Below are 9,662 nucleotides of genomic sequence, written 5' to 3' on the forward strand. Positions count from 1 at the left end.
AGTTTGGATTTTATCAGAGGAAAAGTGTGGGCTACACTTTCAGACAATTCTTTTCCTGCCCTATTATTGGGGAAACGTAGTAACAGCACTGAAACATTCAAAGCTGATGGCAAGGAGAATCCAGTAGGGGGAAATGGTGACCTGCCAAAAACTGTTCTGGTCCACGAAAACAGTAATGTGACCGATGCTTTACGGCCTCATTCCGCTAACCGACACCCACTCGGACTCTGCCTCGTGGATACCCATCAACCCCCGGCTGCTATGTCACAGAGGAGGGAGGTCGGCGCATGGCCACAGAGGAGCGCTCTTCCGGAGACCGAGCGACATTTCCCGTGAGCCGCGTCCGACCAGGAGCGTCTGTATGGTTGCTCAGCAACCGCACCAGGAAGGAGGCTGGCACCCGCGATATTTACCAAACCTGAGTTACCGACCTGGCGCGTCCCACGAACGGTGAGATGCCTTCTGAGGCGAAGTGTGGGAACCGAGGAGGCCCTAGAGCCATGTTTCTCAAACTTGCCTGCCTGTGAGACTTTCCTGGAGCACTTGTTAAAATGCGGGTTCTTAACCCTTTTCTCCAGATATCTAGAATTTCCAGAAAAAAGTCTTAAAGTCCGTATTTCAAACCGAGGGCTAGAATCAGGCAAGGCTGGGAAACACCTCTAGGATAGGGAGACAAGGGTGGAGGGGTAGCCGCGAAGCTGAGGGAGAGGGATCTGTGGGTTTGAAAAAGGGAAAGCCTCATAGCTGGCAGTATACCGCTTCTGAGTTTGGAGCTACCTAAGGGAAATATACAAACCGAATTCAGAAAGGTCCCCTGCATCTGGCCTAGCCTGCTGGAGCCCAAAACGATAAAAGTCAAGGGGTCTACTAAAGTGGATTCCCCAAGCACTTGTAGTAGAGCTGCTGATGCTGCTGCTAAGTCGCTTCAGTCCTGTCCGACTCTGTGCGACCCCATAGGCGGCAGCCCACCAGTCTCTGCAGTCCTTGGGATTCTCCAGGCAAGAACACTGGAGTGGGTTGCCATTTCCTTCTCCAATGCATGAAAGTGAAAAGTGAAAGTGAAGTCGCTCAGTCGTGTCCGACTCTTAGCGACCCCATGGACTGCAGCCTACCAGACTCCTCTGTCCATGGGATTTTCCAGGCAAGAGTAGTGGAGTGGGTTGCCACTGCCTTCTCCATGTAGCAGAGCAGGTCTAAGCTAACGTCCCTGGTGGCTCAGATGCTAAAAGCATTTACCTACAATGCAAGAGACCAGGGTTCCATCCCTGGGTTGGGAAGATCCCCTGGAGAAGGAAATAGCAACCCACTCCAGTACTCTTGCCTGGAAAATTCCATGGATGGAGGAGCCTGATAGGCTACAGTCCATGGGGTCACAAAGAGTAGGACACGACTGAGCAACTTCACTTTTACTTTAAGCTGTCCCCACTAGTGATCTGGAGAGATAGAGACATCCTATCAAGTGGATGCCTGAGATAACAGAGATATAGAGCAGGGATAAATTATGAAAAAGCAGTTTACAAAATTTTAGAAAATAATGAAACTCTTTTAAAAGAAAATCAGGGAAATCTCACAAATGTTGACATAACTATTTTTATTATATTGTTCTAAAGTGTATTCAAATCCAAACTAGGTTCAGTTTAAACTCCTGAAGCTTATAATTTCTCTAAAACAAACTATAGAACCAGTAAAGGTGGATATTCTATTCAGGAGATCAATGGTGGTGTTTTGATGAAACCAAATCCTCTCTTGCGGATCTGACTGCTACAATGCACATTGTTTTGAGTCAACAGTCTCTATTATTGTGTTACTGGTTGATTCAATTCTCTCCCTTTCCATATTCAAACCCTTGGGAAGCTTGCCTATGACTTGTTGATGAGGTCCATTGGCCTTCCTCTGGTTTAATATATACTTCACTTATATACGACGTTAGCCTCTTTCCTTTTCTAGTTCACTGAGGAAATTAATTTCTGTACAAACACCAACTTGTGCACTGGAATGTAGAGACAGAGTCCATTTATAGCATGGTCTTCCGTGAAGATTCAGATGATCCAAAATTTATGTTTTAGCCCAGGTTAGAAAACAGAGCCTGAAGGAAAAACTCATGTGATAACACTTTTTCAGGGGTTGTAATCTCAGGGAAGCAGGAGAGAGGCAGGAAAGGACTAAGAGATAGAAGGAGAGCAAATTAAGAGAGTGTATAACCCAGAAGAACACCACATATTTTCAAAGGGACCTTTTGAAACCAATGTGTCTCCTAAAAGTCCATGGGGGGAAGAAGGGAGAAGTCATTCATGGCACCTGTCTCCCATTAGTCAAAGTCACTCTCAAAGGACATCACTTTCTTCATAGTATAGGGCTGCTCCTGCATGGCCACCTGTATAGCAGTCTCCTGCCTCAGCTATAAGGGAAAAACCTTGGGTTGTATAACTTCTTTATGATATGCATTTTTACCATAGTTATCAGTGTAAAAAATGTATTTGAAGTTTCTAGAAAAGTTTCTAGAATTTTAAGATATGGGCCAAAGAAATCATATTTTTAAAGTATTTTAAATATTTTTAAAACAGTGCATTTCAACACATTAGGTACAGAGAATATAATTCCTAAAAGAATGACATTTACAGTATAAACAAAAATATTTGATCCCTAAAAACTTCTCAAAAAAAACACCTCATGTGTGGCCTTAATTAGAAGAAAATTATAAAACAATTGAAAGTCATTTAAAGAAACATTCTAAAATGGAGACACATACCATAGTAATGGAAAAGATAATTCAGAGAGATGTTGTGTGCATGCGTGCCTGCTCAGTTGTGTCTGACTCTTTGAGACCCTGTGGACTGTAGCCCACCAGGCTCCTCTGTACATGGGATTCTCCAGGCAAGAACACTGGCGGGGGTTGCCATTTCGTCCTCCAGGGGATCTTCCTAATCCAGGAATCAAACCTGCATCTCCTGTGTGTCCTTACATTGGCAAGTAGATTCTTTACCACTGATCCGCCTAAGAAGCCCAGGTGTTAGTGCTTCACTAATTATTTCTAAATTCAATGCAATTCCTAATAAAATTCTGAGAAGATTTTTTATGGAACATGATAAGTTGATTTTTTTTTACATGTATATGAAAGAGTTAAGGAGGTGAGGATTCCAGAACTGTAGCAGAATAGGGAGCCTAAACAGCAGCTACATGGGTAGAACATGTCCACTATAACTATTTTAGAATGCTGGAGTCTGCTGAAGGCTTACAACTTCCAAGGAAGAATTAGATGATAAACTGCGTAAAATGTGGTTCATTTCGGTCAATTTCAGATCTTACCTCTACAACAGCTACCCATCCCCCAGACCCAATCCTGTGCAGGAAGCTGGGCAGGGGTTTCTGTAGCATCTTGCACACAGCTTACAGGCACCAGGTGGGCAGAAAGCACACTATCCACCAAATATTGAGGATCTGCCCTCCTATCACTGACTGCTGCTTCTGGTTACAGAGATGCAGACAAAGAGGTGGCACCTCTCCCCACTCTTACAAACCCCATTCCCTCTGGCTGAAATGACTTTCAGGGGGATTTACAGGGCTACTGCCTCCCTTTCCCGGAGAAGGCAATGGCACCCCACTCCAGTACTCTTGCCTGGAAAATCCCATGGATGGAGGAGCCTGGTAGGCTGTAGTTCATGGGGTCGCTAAGAGTCGAACACAACTGAGCGACTTGACTTTCACTTTTCACTTTCCTGCATTGGAGAAGGAAATGGCAACCCACTCCAGTGTCCTTGCCTGGAGAATCCCAGGGACGGGGGAGCCTGGTGGGCTGCCATTTATGGGATCGCACAGAGTCGGACACGACTGAAGTGACTTAGCAGCCTCCCTTTCTACTACCATTTATTTTTCTCTTTTTTCCTTTTTTGGAACAAGACATTAAAACACTAGGGCATTCAAAAGCAGCTGCACATAAAGGGAAAACCAGAAACTGCCCTGTACATGCCAAGAAAAAGGTTTCAGACTCAGGAAACACCTGAGAAGACCTAAGTTTACACCTCAGGCTGGTCCCCAGCACAGAAATAGTCTGTAACAATCAAATAACCAAAACAATAACAACAAACCATAAATTCTAGAGAAGGAGGAGAATCTGATTTTAAGAGCTACAATATTATTAGATTAAAATGTCCAGTTTTCAACAACAAACAAAAGGTATACAAGGAAACAGGAAAGTATGATCTATTCAAAAATAATCAGAGATTGTCCCTGAAAGAGACCTGATGGCAGATATACTAGACAAAGACTTTAAAACGACTGTATTAAAGATGCTCAAAAAAACTAAAGAGGTAGAGAAAAGTCAAGAAAATGATACATGAACAAAATGGAGATATCAATGAAAGGTAGAAAGCCTAAAAAGGAATCCTGGAGCTGAAAAGTACAATAACTGAAATGAAAAATTCACGTGTGGGTTTCAAAGGCTGATTTTAACAGGCATAAGAATCATCCAATGATCTTGAAAAGAGGACCATGAAAATTATTAAGTCTAGGAATAGAAAAAGAAAAATACTGAGAAAAGTGAACAGAGTCTAAGGGACTTGTGATACAGCATCATGCAGACCAATATATGCTTTGTGGGAGTCCCAGAAAGGAGAGCGGGAAGAAAGAAAGAAGGAAGAGAAGAGAGGGAGGATTGAGCAGAGAGAATGTTTGAAGAAATAATGGCTGAAACCTTTCTTAACTTGATGAAAAACATGAATCAAAACATGCAAGCAGCTCACTGAACTCCAAGTAAGATGTATTCAAGAGACCCACACTGAGACACATTATAATCAAACTTTCAACAGACAAATCTTAAATGCAGCAAGAAATAACTCATTACATACAAGGAACCCCTAATAAGATTATCCACAAATTATTCATCAGAAATGTTCAGAAGACAGTGGGCGTATATATTCAAAGTGCTAAAGAAAAAAAGAATCCAGTATTGGCAAAACTGTTCTTCAAAAGTCAGGCAAAAATACATTTCCAGGTAAATGAAAGCTGAGGGAGCTCACTGCACTAGACCTGCCCTGCAACAGGGAGTCCAGCAAGGTAAAATGATAGAACACTAGTGATTTGAAGATAGTAATTCGAAGCCATATAAAGAAACTAAGATCTCAACAAAGGTAAATACATGGACAATTATAAAAGCTGGAATTTTTGTAACCGTGGTTAGTAATTGCACTTTTTATTTTTCCATGTGACTCAAGAGACTTATATATTTTAAAACATGATTCTAAAATCTAGTATTATTGTAACTTTAGTTTTTAACTCTCCATATTTTATTATATAATTTAAGTAACTAATGTATTCAAAAGAATTGTTTTAGGTACACAGTGTATAAAGAGGTAACTTTGTGACATCAACAATCAAAAAAGGTAGGGCAAGAGCTATAAAGGAACTGAGCTTTATATATTATTTAAGTTGTGCTTAGCTGCTCAGTCATGTCTCACTCTTTGTGACTCCATGGACAGTAGCCCATCAGGCTCCTCTGTTAATGGGATTTTTCAGGCAAGAATACTGGGACGGGTTGCCATTTCCTCCTCAAGGGGATTTTCCCGACCTAGGGATTGAACCCATGTCTCCAGTGTCTCCTGCATTGCAGGCAGACTCTTTACCTCTGAGCCATTGGGGGAGCCCCTTTATTTAAGTTAAGCTGGCACATATTCAAATTAGAGTGATATAACTTTAGGATGGTAAATGTAATCCCCATGGTAATCATAAAGAAAACAGCTCTGGAATATACACAAAATAAAATGAGAAAGGAATTTAGTTTTACTACAAAAAATCAACTCAACAAAAAATAAGACAGGAAAGCAGAAAACAAGGGGCAAAAAGCTATAAGGCATATAGAAAATAGATAATAAGATGACAGAGACAAACAGTTATGCACCTCATGAGAAGCCATCAAAATATATGAAGTAAAAACTGACAACTGAAGAGATAAACAGATAATCCTACAGTACTAATTGTAGACGTCAATATTCTGCTTTCAGTAATGTCTAAAACAACCAGACAGAAGTAAGGAAATAGAGGTTTTAAATAACATCATAAAATAACTGGGTCTAACAGACACATACAGAATGCTCCACCCAACACCACCACCACACACATTTTTCTGAAATGCACATGGGACTTTTTCCAGGATAAACCACATTAGTCTACAAATTAAATTCTGATAGATTCTAAAAGACAGATGTCATACAAAGTATCTTCTCTAACCATAATAGTATGAAGTCAAAAATGAGTAACAAAAAGAAAATTGGAAAATTAACAATAAGCAACACACATATGAATCAAAAAGGAAATCACAAGAGAAATTAGAAAATACTTAGAGATGAATGAAAATGAAAAACACAACATACCAAAACTCATGGGACACAATAAAATTGATACTAAGGGAAATTTATAGCTATAAATGCTGAGAGAAAAAACAAGAAAGATCCCAAATCAACAGGCTAACTTTACAACTAAAGGAACTAGAAAAATAACTAAGGCTAGTAGAAAGAAGAAAATGATGAAGATTAGAGCACAGATAAATGAAATAGAGAATATAATATAGCGAAAACCAATGAAACCAAAAGCTACGTCTTTGAAAAGATCACCAAAATTGACAAACTTTTAGCTAGATAGACTAAGAAGAAAAAAAAGACACAAAGAACTAAAATGAGAAATGAAAGTGGGGACATTACTATCAATCTACAGAAATGAAAAGTATTGTGAGAATACTATAAACAACTGTATGTCAAAAACTGGATAACCTAGATTAAATAGGAAAAAATACTAGAAACATAAAACCTACCAACACTAAATCACAAAGAAATAGAAAATTTGAATAGACATGTAACTAGGGAGGAAATTGAATCAGTAATCAAAAATCTCCCAACAAAGAAAAGCCCTGGCTCTGATGGCTCCACTGGTGAATTCAACCAACCATTTTAAGAAAAACACCAAACCTTCTCCAAGTTTTCCAAAGCTCTGAGAAGGGAACACATTCTTACTCATTCTGTGAGGCCAGCATTACTGTGATACCAAAGTCAAAGACACTGCAACAAAAGAAAACTACACATGTATATGTATGACTGGATGCCTTTGCTATTCACCTAAAACTATCACAACATTGTTAGTTAAATCAGTTATACCCTAAACCAAATAAAAAGTTAAAGAAAAGAAAAAATTAAGAAGACGCAAAAGCCTGAAAAAAAAGAAAATTACAGACCAATATCCCTTACAAGCACTGATGCAAAAACGCTCAGCAAAACACTACCAAACCAAATTTAGCAGCATATTAAAAAGATTATACAGCATGAATAAGTGGGATATATCCCTAGAATACAAGGATGGTCAACATATAAAAACTGATTTACATAATATTTTATATTAACAGAACAAAAGAAAAAACAGATAATACAGAAAAAAAATTGACAAAATTCAACAACCTAAATTTTCACAATAAAAATACTCAACTAACTAGTAATAGAAGGAAACTACCCAGACATAATCAAAGCCACATATGAAAAACTCAAAGTGAACATCAGACTTAATAATGAAAAATTGAAAGCATTTCCTCTAAGGCAAGAATGCTCACTTTCAACACTTGTATTCAACAGCACACTGTAAGTTCTAGCCAGAAACATTTGGCAGGAAAAAGAAATAAAAGGCATCCAAAATGGAAAAGATGAAGTAAAATTATCTCTGTTTACAGGTAATAGGATCTAAACCATAGAAACGCTAAAGATTACACATATACATACACACAAATGTTAGAACTAATAAATGAATTCAGCAAAGTAGCAGGATAAAAAGTCAACAAATATCAGTTTCATGTCTATACATAAACAACAACCTGAAAAGGAAATTTTTTTTAAAAATTCCATTTACAGAAGCATCAGAAAGAATAAAACACTTAGGAATTAACCAAAAAGGTGAAAGATTTATACACTGCAAACTATACAACACTGCTGGAAAATATTTTAAGAGACAGAAATAAGTGAAAACATATCCCTTCTTCATGGCCTGGAAGACTTAACATTGTTAAGATATCAATAATACCCAAAGCAATCTATAGACTTATTGCAAGCCTTATCGCAAGCCTTATCTAAACCCCAGTGATGGGTTTGTGTGTGTGTTTTTTTTAAGAAACAGAAAAATGCATCCTAAAATTCATAAGGAACTCAAGAAATCCAAATATCCAAAACAATTTTGAAAAAGAACAAAGCTAGAGGACTTGTACTTCCTGATTACTGCAAAGTTATAGCAATCAAAACAGCATGGTACTGGAATAAAGACAGATATAAACCAATGGAATAAAATAGAAAGAAATAAGTCCTTACATATACAGTCAAATGATTTTTGACATGGGTGTCAAGATCATTCAATTGGAAAAGGACAGTCTTTTCAACAAATGAAGCTGGGAAAGTTGTATATCCACATACAAAGAATGATGTTAGACCCTTATTTAACATCAAATCAAAGATTAACTCAAAATAGATCAAAGACCTTAATGCAAGACCTGAAACTATAAAACTCTTAGAAGAAAACAAAGAGAAAAAGCTCCACAATACTGGATTTGGCAATGATTTCTTAGAAATGACATCAACAAAACAGGCAACAGGATAAAAAGTAGGCAAATTATTATATTTCATGAAAATATTTAAAATTTGTGCTATCAACAGAGTAAAAAGACAATACAGAGAATGGGAGAAAATACTTGCAAGTAATATATCTGATAAGGAATTGATATCCAGAATATGTAGAGAACTCTTAAATCTCAAACGGGCAAAGAACATGAAACTGTTTGTAAATCATACATCTGATAGGGGTCTACAACTCAATAAGAAAACAATCTGATTAAAAATGGGCAAAGGACTTGAATACATTTCTCCAAAGATAGGCGAATGGCCAATAAGCACATAAAAAGCTCAACATCACTAATTAGGGAAATGAGTATTGAAACTACAATGAGATACTACCTCATGCCCATTAGGATGGATACAATAAAAAAATACAGATAATAACAAGTGTTAGCAAGAATATGAATTACTGGAACTCTTGTGCAGTTGGTTGTAATGTAAAATGGTAAAACTACTGTGGAAAACAATAGCAGTTACTAAAAAAGTCAAAAGTAGAATTACCATATGATCCAGCAATTCTGCTTACATACATATACCAAAAAGAATTAAAAACAGAACCTCAAAGAGATTTTTGTACATCCATGTTCACAGCAGCATTATTCACAATAGTTAAAACACAGAATCAGCTCAAATGTCCATAGATGGGTGAATGGTAAACAAGATCTACTACACACATATTAGATCGATCAGTCGCTCAGTCGTGTCCAGCTCTTTGCGACCCCATGAATCACAGCACGCCAGGCCTCCCTGTCCATCACCAACTCCCAGAGTTCACTGAAACTCACATCCATCGAGTCAGTGATGCCATCCAGCCATCTCATCTTCTGTCGTCCCCTTCTTCTCCTGCCCCCAATCCCTCCCAGCATCAGAGTCTTTTCCAATGAGTCAACTCTTCGCATGAGGTAGCCAAAGTACTGGAGTTTCAGCTTTAGCATCATTCCTTCCAAAGAAATCCCAGGGCTGATCTCCTTCAGAATGGACTGGTTGGATCTCCTTGCAGTCCAAGGGACTCTCAAGAGTCTTCTCCAA

At 38.4% G+C, this 9,662-nt stretch overlaps 1 protein-coding gene across 3 annotated transcripts in view; it reads left to right on the forward strand.

Moving 5' to 3' along the window:
- The first annotated feature begins 313 nt into the window (after positions 1 to 313).
- Positions 314 to 9,662, forward strand: part of PPP1R42 (protein phosphatase 1, regulatory subunit 42) — a 44,558-nt gene continuing 35,209 nt past the window's right edge. For all 3 annotated transcript variants that reach the window (XM_010848457.1, XM_010848459.1, XM_010848458.1), the window contains exon 1: positions 314 to 450. The gene's annotated coding sequence lies outside the window, so the exon portion shown is untranslated. The remainder of the gene's footprint in view (positions 451 to 9,662) is intronic.

Source organism: Bison bison, unplaced genomic scaffold (assembly GCF_000754665.1).
Source record: "Bison bison bison isolate TAMUID 2011002044 unplaced genomic scaffold, Bison_UMD1.0 scf7180017864267, whole genome shotgun sequence".
Taxonomy (NCBI): Eukaryota; Metazoa; Chordata; class Mammalia; order Artiodactyla; family Bovidae; genus Bison; species Bison bison.